Consider the following 16,302-nt stretch of genomic DNA (forward strand, 5'->3'; position numbering starts at 1 on the left):
AACTCTACTGAAAGAACTTCCTCTCAGGCAATGCCTGGGAGATCTGCTTCCAGCACATGATTTTCCTTTTTGTTAGTCTCTCTGTTAGTTAATGAGAAACTACTTACCCTTCATTACCAAGATTGTACTATCGATATTAAAATACAATTGATCCTCAAATTCACCGTTTACATCTGCTACAAAGTGTACATTATCTCTTTGTAACACTTGCTTCAATTGAGCAGTGTTTTGCATGATGTTCTTTACATTTTCTTATCCTAATGATATTCTTGCAATTTCCTTTGTAAAATCGTTAAGTTAATTATCAAACATGACAATCCTGCTATGGGTTTGGAGAGAGTATTTCATGCCTCCATTTATTAACCCTGTTGTCAAACAGTGAACAAACCCCGTGTCTGGTTTCTCTTAGTTACTGTTGCTTTGGAAACTAGTTATATGTCTTGATTTGTAAATGAGTATTCTTTCAAAAAAGGGAGTTGAGAGAACATGGATTTTTTTTCTTTCCCTGAGTCTTTCTATCTCTGTTGCTATTTATATGCTGTATCTAAGAGCTCTATTTCACATTGGTGGGCTACATCTTCTGAGCTTCTAAGTCAGCCTTCTGAAAGCTAATTAACTCATAATTCAATTTAGAGCAGGCATTTATCAGCAGAAACCTATAATAACAGAGGAAGGATGGTGTAACAACTAGTGAAGTCTTGTTCCAAGGTCTTTACCAGCCCTCCTCAGTGACCTTAGCAAACCTCTATATAAATACTGTTATTTTCTTTTGCTGTGTCTGGTTTATCTAGAGAAGAAATATTTTGAGCAAGGCTATCACTGTACGTGTGAATAACTTCAAAGTGCTGCTGTCCTGACAGTATTCTTCAAAGATGCTTCTTGTTGCCTTTGAATCAGTAATGGGTCTCAGGAGCTTTCTTCAACATAACCAGAGTTGAAGAGTCCACTGATACTTAGGCATGGAAAAATTTTTGAGATTCTGTACTAATCTAGCCCTCCTATAAAATCTTGTTGTAATGTATTTGTGATTCTGTAATTGTATATTTTTAAATAGAGTTTTTATATGTTTTAAGATGTACCTGTCTAATTCATGAGAGTGAAGAGGAAATTACCCGGGTATCAGTTAAGTCCATGCACCTTTTTAAAAGTAGTTGTTGTGAAACACAAAATGTAGAATAGGTACACATCCATCTTATGACTTATCCTTAAAATACACTCTTAGAAACACATCTTGTTCTAGCATCCGGTAATTGCCTCATTATCCCTGAAAAACTGTTAGGGTGCTTTGTCTTCTGTTGCGTACTCAGAAGTACTGAGTTATTTTTACATTGGAAGGCAGCAGGGGGTCTGATTTTTGTCCTACTTGTTCACTATTGTGCAAGATTTCTAGCATTAACCTGACGAATGCTGTTTTTATTGGAATTTTTGTCAGGGATTGAAATGCTTTTTAATGCTACCCAACTGAATCTCTGATGTCACTCCTCACTCCCCATCAAATTGCCAAAGGTTGAGTATCCCTGCAACAGATTTGCAGCTTATCCTACCAGTCTCCCTAGAAACAGTCGAAGTGCATTACTTTTCGGCGTTGTCCTTAAATACCTGAAAGGAAGTTGTATCAAGGGGGTGTTGGTCTCATTTCCTGAGTAATGAGTGATAGGACAAGAGAAAACAGCCTCAAATTGTGCCGGGGGAGGTTTAGATTGGATATTAGGAAAAATTTCTTCACTGAAAGGGTTGTCAGGTATTGGAACTGGCTGCCCAGGAAAGGGCTTGAGTCACCATCCCTGGAGGTATTTAAAAGATGTGTAGGTGTGATGCTTAGGGACATGATTTAATGGTGAACTTGACAGTGTTAGGTTCATGGTTCATAGAATCATAGAATCATAGAATAACCAGGTTGGAAGAGACCCACCGGATCATCGAGTCCAACCATTCCTATCAAACACTAAACCATGCCCCTCAGCACCTCGTCCACCCGTGCCTTAAACACCTCCAGGGAAGGTGACTCAACCACCTCCCTGGGCAGCCTCTTCCAGTTCCCAATCACCCTTTCTGTGAAAAATTTTTTCCTAATGTCCAGCCTAAATCTCCCCTGGCGGAGCTTGAGGCCATTCCCTCTTGTCCTGTCCCCTGTCACTTGGGAGAAGAGGCCAGCTCCCTCCTTTCCACAACCTCCTTTCAGGTAGTTGTAGAGAGCAATGAGGTCTCCCCTCAGCCTCCTCTTCTCCAGGCTAAACAACCCCAGCTCTCTCAGCTGTTCCTCATAAGGCCTGTTCTCCAGCTCCTTCACCAGCTTCATTGTTCTCTGTTAAGTTGCACAATTATGGAAATTTCTAGTAGTGTCTAAAAGAACTGACTTCCTTGCTCTCAGAAGCAAAATCCTCAGTGACACTCTCCCCTCTGTACCCCCCCCACAAGTAAGAGTGCTGATACAGACTTCTCATGACAAACTTCCACATGATGGGAGTTGTGGGTCCAAATCCCTTCAATTTGTAATTAAGAAAAAGCCTCAGGCACATTACGTTACAGTTCAGGGAAGACAGCTTATTCTAAGATTCTAAACCTGCAAGGCTTCCGTTCAGTCACTAGGAAACATCTGTACAAGAGAAAAGTTATATGGATAATGCTGGTCTTAAGAATACACTTTTCCATTTCCAGTTCTCAAAACACCTCAGCAGAGGAATGCCTTGGTATTTTTTTTAATATTCTGGAGCCAAATATTTGCATTTCTCTAAGTATTGCCTAGGACACCAATACTAATGAGTAGTACATACTTATAGGATTGGTATATTTTAATTTTGCCCAGCTATTCTGAATCTGTATTGCAAAAGAGATTAAATTTAAAGCATACAGAAGTACTCATTTAAAAAAAAATGCCCTGTAAACACTATTGTAAATATTTAATAACAGCCAGCTGACAAAAATTAAAGAAAACCTTCATCTAGTCCTAAGCTTATATCTGAAATTCATTTAGCTAACAAGCCATAAACACTAACATAATGCCTAGTCCATATTATCAGGGACATGGAATTTGTACACAATATCTGCAAACAGATTGCACTCGTGGAAATTAATGATGGACTGGGGAACAGTAAATGAATTTTTGTTTAAACCCTTGCTTGGGGACCCCCAGAAGGGATCAGGAAGGGACTGAGCCTGGGCTTTCCATTGAGATTTCTACCTCTTTTGTGACTATTGATTGCAAATTTATTCAAGACAGAGGTTGATCTTCATAGACTGCTTTCCCTTGTATGGAAATGTTAACGTTCCTTTTACAATCATCTTGTCTCTCAGTGATAAAATTGCCTTGTATATCATGGCTTGCTTAAACTACTAGCAAATCTCTACTGTAGTGAGAGGTAAAATGCTCTTTCCACTCTGGCAATTTGCAGATTTCATGCTGAAACCTTTCTATACACAGCAACTTATATTTACTGCAGACATGTACAAACATGGGATTAGAGCTGAGTTTCATTAATAGCTCTCTCTTGGGACTAGAGGGTTTGGTAATCAGTTTGGGATAGCAAATTCCCAAACCTTGTCCTTAAATGGTACAGTGATAATACTACTTTTGCATGTGTGTGCTCATTCCCTTTCCAGCAAATAGCCCATTCACTGCCTGCCACACTTCCTTGATAATTAGCCTCAACTTTCTTAAGAACACCTTTCAATTTATCACTACAGGATACATGCAACTAAGATTATCAACCATGCTTTCATAAGTATCACTATTAGATCAAAGCATATGACATGCAAGCATCAGATACTGAAGACAACAGCCTAAAGTTGTAACTGTCATAATTACTGTTCCTTTCTCAAATAATAATTCTTAATTTCTGTCTAGGATCTACATACCCACATATTTCACATAAAAAAAATTTGTTAGGCTTTGAACTGCAAACTCTTCAGGTCTCCAGAAGATATGTTAAAGAAGAAAACTACATGTTCTTGAGATAGCTGAAATGTGCAGTATTTTAAAGATTTCCTTTCCTAAAAATATGCTTTATGATCTGTTGTGACTCAGGTATCTCAATCGATCCACTCCCCACTTACTGCAGTGAAAAAAGCAAAATATGAAAAAGACATTCCAAATGTATTAGAAAATTCTTCAATAGCACAGCAGAGTGGGCAGTATTGTTATTTTTTTATAAACATTAGCTACAGAAACTTTGAAATTAAGAAAAAAAAATGACCTTGAGCTTAATATTCCAAAGTCAATGAACAGCATCCAGGGGATAAGAATATATTGTCTTCATCCACGTTTAAGGCCCTGTTTCCCCTCAGTCAGCAGAATAGTCAAGGTTTTATTGTATAAATTGTCTCTTTTCATTCCTCTTCCAAGGACTAGCACTTACTCTTCTGGGCCTAAATTCTGACTTCCACAGAAGAAAGGTAACTTTAAAGCATTTGGGAAGTATCTAGCGCATTATGCTTGTTGCTACACATTAAAAAGATGCCTGGGCACACCTAATCAGGTGAAACACGCAAGTATACACAAAGCAGTTTTGCATAGTGATGCTGAGGGAGCTGTGACGTGTTAAATGTCAGACAAAAGAAAAAAAAAAAAACAACTGTTGCCCCAGAGTAATTTTCATCAAATGATGGAGAACAAAGCATACATCTCAGAATTTCTCTTTTGGCCTATGTTTGACCAGAAGTCACTGGGTAGCAAAAGATGCTGAGTGACAGAATCATAAGGGAAAAGCCTAAATTCTGAGAAGGGGAAGCAGAGAAGCCTTCAGTTCCAGCCTGTTCTGAAGCTTGTGAAAAATGCAGTAAGAGCCTCTCTTTTCTGTGGGTAGAAATATCTTTGACAAATCTCTACTCTGGTTATATTTTGCCTCTCAATGATGCACCAGGACTGCTTAATGGCACCAGCCACCTAAAAACATTCTGCCTCCTGAACACCGCTAAATATGACAGTGCTCTCCCTAAAACAAAAGGTCTAAGGGTTTTAGAAAATATTAGCTTTTTGCATATCTTTTGTTTATTTCAAGCTAGAAGGGGAAAAAAGGAAAACAAAGCCACACCTGTGGAAAGAGCTGTGATCTCTGTTGATATCCCTGTTGAGGTGTTGTGTATTTATTTAATGCCTAAAGTCAATTACTGTTTCACAAGATCATTATCATAGAATCATAGAATAACCAGGTTGGAAGAGACCCACCAGATCATGGAGTCCAACCATTCCTATCAATCACTAATCCATGCCCCTTAGCACCTCTTCCACCCTTCCCTTAAACACCTCCAGGGAAGGTGACTCAACCACCTCCCTGGGCAGCCTGTTCCAGTGCCCAATGACCCTTTCTGTGAAGAATTTTTTCCTAATGTCCAGCCTAAATCTCCCCTGGGGGAGCTTGAGGCCATTCCCTCTCATCCTATCCCCTGTCACTTGGGAGAAGAGGCCAGCACCCTCCTCTCCACAACCTCCTTTCAGGTAGTTGTAGAGAGCAATGAGATCTCCCCTCAGCCTCCTCTTCTCCAGGCTAAACAAGCCCAGCTCTCTCAGCCGTTTTCATAAGGCCTGTTCTCCAGCCCCCTCACCAGCTTTGTCGCTCTTCTCTGGACTCACTCCAGAGCCTCAACATCCTTCTTGTGGTGAGGGGCCCAGAACTGAACACAGGATTCGAGGAGTGGTCTCACCAGTGCCGAGTATAGAGGGAGAATAACCTCCCTGGACCTGCTGGTCATGCCGTTTCTGATACAACGCAGACAATCGGAGCCGCAGACAAGACATAATATATCCATATATCACTTTCTTGGACGGCTTTCTGAAACAGCATCATACTTTTTGAATTGTAAATAAAGATATAAACCAACAATGTGCAAATAAACTAAAAATAAAAGTATTAATTTACGTATCTGGTGGAACATGCTTTTTCATTTCCACACAGGAGGTAGTAAGGTTTAACTCCCAGTGAGTGGAGACCAAGACAACAACACAAAGGACTGAGACCAGACCCTTAGAGATTCCCAGATTCTCATACTGTCATTTTTAATGACAACAGTATACTTTCCAACAATATACTCCCTATTTAATGCTTGCTTTTTTAACGGAAGTCCTACTTCCAGCTTTACCTCCTGGAACATATTTTCTGTCCACCAGGTTGCAATAATATTGCATCAAATTAAGAGGTGCTGCTTTAACCTGAAATTTGTCTTAACAGACTTATGTTTGTGATGATGGATTTTCCTCAGGTTTAATTGTACCACATTTAGTTTAGTGTTTTAAAATATGATTCACATTACATTTGTACAGTTAATCTAAGATGGTTTGATAGTTATTCAGCAATTAGAAAACAGAAGGCCATAGGCCTATATTAAAGAAGTGAGTGATGCAAGTATGAAGCAGTGTCACCATAGCAACTCGGCTTGCACACAGGATACTGTATTTAACCTTGGGGAGCTCTCAAAACTCTTAATTCCTGAAATAGCTAAACGCTATATGGTAATGGGGATGTGCCTTCAGTGCTATAGCAGTAGAATTGTCTTATAAATGTGCAAACACTTTGGCCTAATATGACTTCTAAAACACCAATAGTGTATGAGCATTCAAACTGACGTGCCTCATGGAAATCATGACTTGCTGTTATAAATGTAAAAGATTGCTTGCTCTTTTTGGAAGTGGGAGGGAGCTATCTGTAGAGCTTATTGCAATAAGGAGCATCTTAGCAGGGAAATTTTTCCAGGAATTGCTGTTAGAGTTTTATTCCATGTTCCGCTTGCTAGTCCACTCGCCCCCACGTATCCTCATAGTTACCATGAGCTTTGTCAGGAAAAGGAGGAAAAATGCATTGACTTTTGTGTTTGGCTTGCAGATTTGAATTTTCCAGCTCCTACTAAAACAACCATGTGACTGATATTAATTAGAATTGTGAATCTATATGTCCTCAAGTCAGATAGAAGTGACATGAATTAGACTCACTGGAGTGTCATTCTGCTAGTAAGAAAAGCTTTAGGCAGGCATTTTTTCCTAAAACCAACATTTCTGTAATTTTTGGAAAGACGGGAGTTTTAGAGGTGTAAAATCAAAATGAATTCTTAGAAGAAACAAACAGTGGTAGCTTTGGATACTCTCTGGTTGCTACGTCCCCTCAGTGACCAGACTAATGCTTCAGCATTTCTCCATTTAGCTTAAGATTGACTAGTATAATAAAATACCTAGGACAGGAGGCCAGATTCACTGGAGGACTTGTTACCTAACTGCCTTTCAGGGTGCCTAAAGCATGTATCATTCAGAGTTTCACAAAACCCTCCTTAGCTACTTTAGGTGTCTACAATCTCTTGATACCTTGGTTGCCAGTGGTAACATGCCCCAAATTCTTCCTTTTCTGCAGAAACAATTGATAATCAACAACCCGGTATCTACCTCATACCTATGCTCTGGCAAGACCTGCAAACAAGGCCTTTCCATATGTATCTGACCTGTAGGACAGGAGTGCTGATGTCTTTATGTAAAATAAGCTTCTGGAGAGAATCATTTACTTGGGACAAGGAAATGCAGAATTCTGTCAATAGAAGAGAGAAATTTTTGGATACCTAAATTCCAAGGGAAGATTTAACAGAAAAGCCCCATTTAGCTTCTTAAGGAAAGTTTTAGACAGGTTTACCAATAAGTAAAAAAACAATGTTGTTCATAACATGAGAGGAGAGACACTATTACAGAATTATATCATATCTAACACAGTGTGGATTTCAACTATATAACTAAGAGAAATGTATAGAGGGAGTTGTGTTAAATGCTTGTTTTTTCTACCTCCTGCTACTGCACTGCTATTCAGGAGCATGTGCTTGTATTGTGCTTTAGTAGCTTCTCTGAACAGACAATTTAAAATTCTCCATTGTAGTTAAGTGGGTTTTACAGAATTTCACAATCAGAAGCTCTGGCATGAAAGCAGAAAAATGCTGAAAAACAATCTGGTAAAGAAGGGAGCAAAAAGGAGCATGAATACTTTTAAGATTTCTTCTGAGTATCAAAATCAGGTTATGAGACTAGCTGAAAGTATTTTGGCCAGTCCATCAGTTTCAAGTCAGTAATCTGTAAAAGCTGTGGGTTCATTTAAGAATCGTGTCCTGTGCCTAGTGAAGTCAGAAGCCAAAGCTTCCCCACTGACTTGAGCATGGAAGAAGGGTAAACATCTTTAGGAGGGATAAATGTTGAAAATTCCCAGCTTCCAGACATTTTGTCCTGGCTCTTCAGTAAGGTATAATCCTGTGCTGCTCCACTGACAAACTTCTCAGTGGATGCCTGTGATGAGATACTGTCTTGTAATGGGGCCAGAGACACCCATCTGCCAGTCTGACCACCCTGCTGGGACATGGGCTTCTTGACTAATCCAAAAACCTTAGGCACAGTGGAAAGACTGCTGAGACATATCCAGTCCCTGACTGTGACTCATGCAATTTGTGTTACTCATCTATGTGGGCACTAATGAAGTAGCTGTGAGGTTCTGGGAACACAGGAGACAGAGTCCAGGTCACAAGTGATGCTTGCCAATACTCCCATTTGACTGCAGAGGCCTACCCAGGGTCATATGAGTCATGAATTTGAATGAAGATCTTTACTAATAATGTTGGCATTTGGCTTCTGTTTCCTTAAAAATAACATGCTGCTTTTTAAAGGTGGAATGGTGGGAAGAAAGAAGCTGTAGCAGGGAAACTATCTGATAGCAGTGCTCAGACTTTAAGAGAAAGATTTGGATCTGGGGATACAAAGATGGGCACTCAGTCAGCAGAGGAGTTAGTTACAGAGTTTCAAGTGCTTTTTGAAATGTTGTGTGTCATTCACAATATTGCAGAGACTGGCAAAATGTCCAATCCAATCCCTAGACTGAACTTCGGGGTTTTTTTCTCAATAGAGCAACTGTAGAACAGACCATGACTTCAGGCTATTTAAAATTATTATTCTATAAAGTAACTTCTTGCAAAACGCTGCCTGAATTCAAGCAAGGACGTATAGGATAAACAACATGTCATAAATTCATAGAACCACAGAATGGCTGAGGCTGGAAGAGACCTCAGGGTGTCCCTAGTCCAAGCAGCCCACTCAAGCAGGGTTAGTTACAGCTCAGGGACATGTCCATTCAGGTTTTGAGTGCTGCCAAGACAGACACTCCTCAACCTTTCTGATATTTGACCACCCTTGCAGGGAGGGGTAAAAGTTTTTTCTTGTGTTTAAATGTAATTTCCTATATTTCGGCTTGTGACCATTGCCTCTCAGCCTGTCACTTTATACCACTGAGAAGAGTCTGGCTACATCGTCTTTACTTTGTTCCATTGCATAACTTTTCTGGAAATATAGATGTTGGAAAAAGGGGTCAGAGACTGTAATGCCCTGGCTAAGAGCTGGGCACTACAACAGCCACTGGGGTGGTCTACCCACCGTTAAGTAAAGTAAGTGCTGAACGTCCTCCTCTACATCTCGTTGTTCTTGAGTGACTATCAGGAACAATTTTCAGTGATTTATGTCAACCTGGAGGGGCACCTTCTGTGAACTCCCATTTCTTCTAAGTATTAACTATTGAATGATGAAATTAAATTAATACCTTTAGAAAATCTACAGACAATATGAAGGGAGAAGTTCCTCACTTTAGTGACAGGATCAGAACTAGAAATTAAATGAGTCTGAAAAATCAGAAATTATCTGAAGTGAAAAGCAGATGAAATTCCACAAAGACAAATGCAAATGCACAAATGTAACAGGAGTGACTTTACACAGAGAAGGATTTGGATGTTATAGTGAATCACAAACTCTCTATGAGGAACAAAATGATATTTTTGTTAAAAAAGTCTTGGTCCAAAATACATTTTCAGGGATATTTTAGGCAACCCTTGGGAAGTAATTATTCTGCTCTACTTGGGAGCTAACTGGATCCCAGACCACGGTGTCCACTTTTAGACACCACATTTTAAAGAAGATGATGACTTGGACGATATCCAGAGGAGGGTGCAAAGACTGCTAATAGGTTGAGAAAACGCAGTCCATAAAGAAAGGTAACTCCATTCCTTTAGGCTATAAAAGGGAAGTTTAAAAGCGGACAGGATAAGTCTCCTAGTATGTGAAAAAGATCGTTGTAAAAAGAATAGTGATGAGTTGATTTTTAAGATCAGCTAGAAGGGTGAAGAAGAAATCATTGCAACTAAATATTGTCCACTCTAAATTGCACTGTTGGAGTAATCTTTTAAGAAGAAATATGTTGGCTGTTGAGCTACTGGAGTAGCTCTCAAAATACATCTAATTGTCTTTTATTGAATGTGTTTAAGGACCGTTCATATCAACAGCTGTTGGGAACAGCACAGGAGAGGGACAGGGGAGCCTCCTGTTGTTCTGCCCAGATCTGTGTCTCTGTTTTAATACCACAAGTCTCAAAGTGAATTAAGTGCATCCTTTTTCATAGCATAGGCAACGGTAAATTCTGGTTCCTCTACAGAACATGTGGGTGTCCTTGGAGAGGGAAATATTCATGTTCACCTGTCTCTAGATGGGATAAGGATCTATATGGAGAAACAAAAGAAACATATCCTAGTGTATAAATGGGCTTTATAATATATACTAATGTTGCGCTGAAGGCAATCGTAGAGGGCCCCTGAGGTAGACCAGATTTCTGGTGTTAAACCAAAAGCTTGGGATGATCTCCCTCTCCTGACACACAATCTTCTCTTTCTGCCTCTTCTTAAGTAATTCTTGCTAGAGATGTTTTCACTCTGGGCACTCAAAAAACTTTCTTTTGGAATATGAGAGCATGGCAAGCCCTAGATATTTTTTCTTAAGTGTTCTGAAAAAAATATAACCTAAATTCTTCTTACATAGTCCCCAGATCATCAGCTAGTGTAAATCACCATGTTGCCCTCAGCTAGAGGGTGCACTTTTTTGAAAATGAATGGCATAGAAATTCTGTAGGTAAGTGTAAGGTATCAAATCAGCATTCTGAATCTAGCTACATTTCTTACAGAGACAGAAACTCAACTCTAATTTACCAGTCTGCAGTGTAAATAAGAGGTTATTAATCTGGTGCATCCAATCTTTATTAGTAGAACCTAATTACACAGCAAAGCTCATGTGAAGGCAGTGGCTGCTGCTGCTCTTTCATGTAAAATGAAGTTGCAGTGACAAACCAGCTGCATCCATGCAATCAGAAGCAAACCTGATGGATTTTGGCAGTCAGAGGTCCTGAAATGAACTTTGAATAAACTGAAAAGGCATATGCACCCCTGATGTTCCTTAGCTAAAACCTCACTCTCATTCCAATGTAATGGGCCACACTCAGAGTGGGCAGATCCTTCTCCTTAGTGGCACTGTCACTAATCTCAGTCAGTGCGAACTGGCCAGTCACTCTTATGGATGCTGTGTGGTTCCTCACTAGAGCTAAAATAATTTAGGAATAAAATGTTTTCTTTATTTTTTAAAATATAACTCCAAATGGTCTATAGATAATGCATACAGATCCCATGAATTGTTCTTGTTTCTAAATCTTAAAATAGTGTTGTTCTCTCTTGTTAAATTCTATAGAATTCATCCATAAAAGAAGCCTTGCTCAAATACCCTTCTCAATAGCAAGGTCATCTCAGAGCAATATATAGAAATCTATTTCTTCGCCTGTACAATGTAACTTTGTCAACATCTCTCTCTCTAAATAACTTCACAATAAACTTTGTGGGACAGATTCACTCATGAGGAAAGCCAGCAGAAGTCAGTATAAATGGACTCAAGCAAATGCCTTTTCACGAGGTGTATTTATCTCCCACTTCACAAATAAAAAGTTTGATCCACTATTAAGGCATTAGAGAGTGAAAATAAAAAGTTACAATAAGACAAAAGATCCTGTCACTATCTGGTAAAACCTATGTTAAAATTGCCAGTGTTCCTTCAAACACAATTCATTCCAATAATTACACCATCATTAAAGCAACAGTCTAAAGGGAAAAATACCTTCATGCAACAGTTCTTGTGAACAGTTATTTAATCTGCTTTTAAGTATATCCAGATGAAGGGCTTTTTGCTGAATTTAGGACAATCTATTTTCAGACTTCTGCAGTCATTCTACTTAATTACTTTTTTGGCAGGATCATTTTTACTCCTAGATCTATATATAAGGGTAGTTTAGAGGAAGAAATTCTATTATTGCAGTTGTAGGGGAGTAATTCTCATCTTTCTGTGAGTGGTTTCATGCTGCATTTTTCCCAGATTGTCCAGCACTAAATAGGCAACTGTTAATTTCCAGGTAGCCTCCGTAGCACTGTGTCCAAGAGCTGCTGACATGATAAAATTTAAGCATTCAAATTCTGGTTTATCACCAGTGTGAGTACCTCTGTCCTACTTGCTCTGCTATTGCATAGCTAGGTAAGCTTTCTATTTCCAAAAGAATATGTTCTTCTCACCCACCTTCCCGGCTGAGCAGGGGACAACCCGGTTTTGCACTTTCACTCTCTCAGGAGCCCAATGAATATTCATTCCATACAAAGTGGAACAGTTTGAGCAGAAATAAAGAGACACCTCACCCTTGTGCCTTAAAATAGCCGACCTTTAGTGATCAGCATATTCACCTCGAGGTGGGAAATGTCAGGTCAGATTCCCTCAGGCCTCCCACAATCTTGCTGGGATAGATGGGTTTTATGACATGAGCTTGTTCCTTGCTGTATCTTTCTGGTTAGCTTAGCTTGGGTCTACATGTTGATCTATATGTTGATCTCTAAATATTGGTAATTCATGAAAAATTAGTACGATACACTGTGATACTCAGCTGGGCTCTCTTTCAGTGGAAACCAGGGTGCACAGATCTGAGCCCTCAGCCTTGCCTAAGCAAGATACAGAGATGAACTCAGACCCAGAAACATGAGTACTGTTTAGCCTTGAGAAGAGGAGGCTGAGAGGTGACCTTATTGTTCTCTACAACTACCTGAAAGGAGGTTGTAGAAGAGGAGGGTGCTGGCCTCTTCTCCCAGGTGACAGGGGACAGGACAAGGGGCAATGGCTTCAAGCTGTGCCAGGGGAGGTTCAGACTAGATATTAGAAAGAGATTTTTCACAGAAGAGGTCATTGGGCACTGGAACAGGCTGCCTAGGGAGGTGGTTGAGTCACCTTCCCTGGAGGTGTTTAAAAGACGGGTAGACAAGGTGCTCAGGGACATGGTTTAGTGGCAGACAGGAATGGTTGGACTCAATGATCCAAAAGGTCTTTTCCAACCTGGTGATTCTATGAAAGTTGCCACTCTTTGCATGGTCCAGATCCTGGTGTTAGGTAATTCGATGCACTGGGTACTCCAGCAGACACCTCCCTTTCCTCATGTTGTGTCGGGGACAGAACTTCACAAGCTTTTTAAACTGGAGAAACATCTGACTTTCTGCAAAGAGGTCTGTCTTGCAGTGTGGCCAATACTGTTTTAATTTCAAAATACCTACAAGTATTGTGGCCTGGAGTGTTTCTTTATTTCTCTTGCATTCCTCTGGTTTGTTTGCTTGTGTGTTTAATGTTACACATAGATACAGTGGAAGAAAGACTTCAGTTTTTGCACTGGTTTTGTGCAAAACTTTTTGATGTCTTGCAGACTTCTAATTCAGAGTTGTGGATCCTGTACTATGATGATAGGGCACCTGAGAAGTACCTGTTACACTACTACAGTCTCTGCAGGTTTGTCTTGTTATCAAATGTTAGTGAACTTGTCTTCACTGCCTTCCTGTTTGTGCTGATATCCCATTGTTGAAAATATCCACTGTTTTTGAGAGCCAGTTTGGAATTAATGTTTTAGAGCTCTTAAGCTTCTAATGAAATTTTATGTGGTGGGAACCCTCTCCAGCTGAAGCTGCGAGTAATCAATATGCCTGCAAATTCACCTTCAGCTGTTTCATATGAGATACCCAGAAAATGAGGAGTGCATAACTTGTGGACACTTTTTGAAAACTGGTATGGGTGACATTTTCAGCATCATGCAGGACTTGAGGAGAGATGGAGGGACACAATCCCAGCTATCCGCAGCAGCACTCAGATTTGGAATGAGAGAGGCAGGTGTTTCTAGGGCAATATTTTTGTCTGCTACACAACCTTCATTTGGCATAGGACAACACTGAGTATATGCACTGAATTCCTGTGAAATACATAGTATGTAATCATCAAAATAAAGACTCCACTGCAATACCTTTCTATAATGGAGCCTTTATTTTGATGATAGCAGCCCCTCTTGTTCCTTCTGAGTGCTGGGGTTTCTGGTCAGTGGGTGAAAGGAGCTGTGGTCACACAACCAAATGCTGGTAATCAACTAATCTGGTAATCTAATTTGGTTTATAGCACTTCAGGGGACGTGAGAGATGAGCCTGTCCTGAGACTACTTTATGTAGCCTAAACCACTGAAATTGAAGTAATTATATAATGAGTGAACGTGAACATTTTTTTTTTTTAATTGGGTGGTTTTGCAGGTTAACTTACAGGAGATTTTAATAGAAGAATAATGCCAAGACACTCTAAAGTTTACTTCAGGCTCAACAAAAAGAGCAAGTAGATGTTGTTAGACAGTAGGATCTCAAGGTAACCCAGAAATAAACTTAGTGGTACCAGGGTGGTTTGTCCATGAGTAGGCTCTGTGTGTGCATATAGATTCATACCTATGCACATGATTTGAAGGCAATATCTGGAAAGTACTCATAAACATGACCCATTCATAAAAAAAATTCTGTTGCTTCTCTAGACATGTAGATGAATGGGACAGCTCGTGTTTGAGAACTATCTAGTTGGCAGCTTTCACGATATGGCTTCAAAGAAGAGAGGCTAGGCTTCTGCTACAGCCATATCAGCTACCATTGGAGCCCAGCAAAGGATGGGCATGAGATCTCTGTAGAAGAGGCAGTTTGTTCATCACACTTGATTTTACTCACTTCAGGCAAATAAAACAAGAAAAATAATTAAATCTATAATAATAACACAAACCTCAAAAATCAGACATGCAATACTTGATGTTACTGTAGATTGGTTAAAACACAGCCAGTACACTACACTACAACCAGTACATTTTTTAAGAAATCCTACTCAATTCTTCATCTTTAATGCTATTAAGATGAAGGCCTGAGAAATCAAAATGTAAGAATTACAGCTAGGAAATCTGATGGGGGAAATAAAAAGAGCAAATATGTAATTTACACAAATAATTAAATAGCACTAGTGCAATTAATTATAGAGATAGAACTGTTGAACATGAAAAACAGATGGCATTCACAATCAGACCATGTACATTGCCTTGTTTTGCTATAGGGCATTACATACAGACTAGAAAGAGGTGGGGCAACATTTCCAGTAGCAAAATATATTCTTTAGATCCTGTACATAGCATAGAGAACATCCTTGCACTGACAACTGCAGTAAAAGTTAGACAAGACAATTTGTGATCCTTCTTCAAGAGTGGCTTCTATTTACCAGCACAGACGGGATGCTTTGCTTCTGTTTTTGCTCAATGTTGATTTCTGTTGGTGAAGAAGAAGCAGACAATGAATCTGCTATAAAAGCTAAAATGAGCACAAGAAGGTCTAGGACAATTGTTTTTGTTTGCTCCATATAGAAATAGACTTGCAAGGAGAAGATGTGAGATGCATATTTGCTTAAAAGAAAGATGTTTAATGCTAGGTTAGCAGAAATATTAATCAGGTGGAAGATAAATCTTATTTTTACTTTGCTTTTTGTGTCATAAATAAATTATTTTCTTAAATTATTTTCCACGGATAATCCCCAGCAGACATTGGTGAAGTGATTTGAAGAAAAACAGAGCAGGACTGAGCTTTCATCTTCTTTCTGGGAGTTCCCAAGCAGTATTCATGAGAGATATGGACAAACTAGCAGGGCAAGGGATACTGGGAAACCTAAGCATAAAAGCATTTGAAAGTTATGGAGAGAGAGAATCTTTAAGTGGAATGCAAAATTATGCAGAAATCATGTGGGTTAAATTCTCTCAAAGCTGAAAATTACTCATCCCTTTCAAATGCAAATGATGTAAAGATGTCTTGTATCTAAAAAAGGTAAGAGTGCTCACTTACTAATGACATATTGTATCAAATATATTTTAATTTAGGTTATCTGGAGTGTGCTAGTCAGGATATTGATCTAGGCAGCAGCAAAAGTCATTAGAGATTTTTGCAGAGGTTTCAAAAATAGGCCATTCATTTTTCGCCATAATTCTGTATCTGAGAAGGTGGTAGCTAGAATTAACTTCCATTTCCTTGGTGACATTAATGGCTGAATGAAAGTTTTCCTGTAGTGTGGTGAAGCTGGTGCCAGGGAGTCATCCCTCCAAAAAGTTTCTTTTCACCCAGTACTCAGGAGACCTT

Source organism: Phaenicophaeus curvirostris, chromosome 1, assembly GCF_032191515.1.
Source record: "Phaenicophaeus curvirostris isolate KB17595 chromosome 1, BPBGC_Pcur_1.0, whole genome shotgun sequence".
NCBI lineage: Eukaryota > Metazoa > Chordata > Aves > Cuculiformes > Cuculidae > Phaenicophaeus > Phaenicophaeus curvirostris.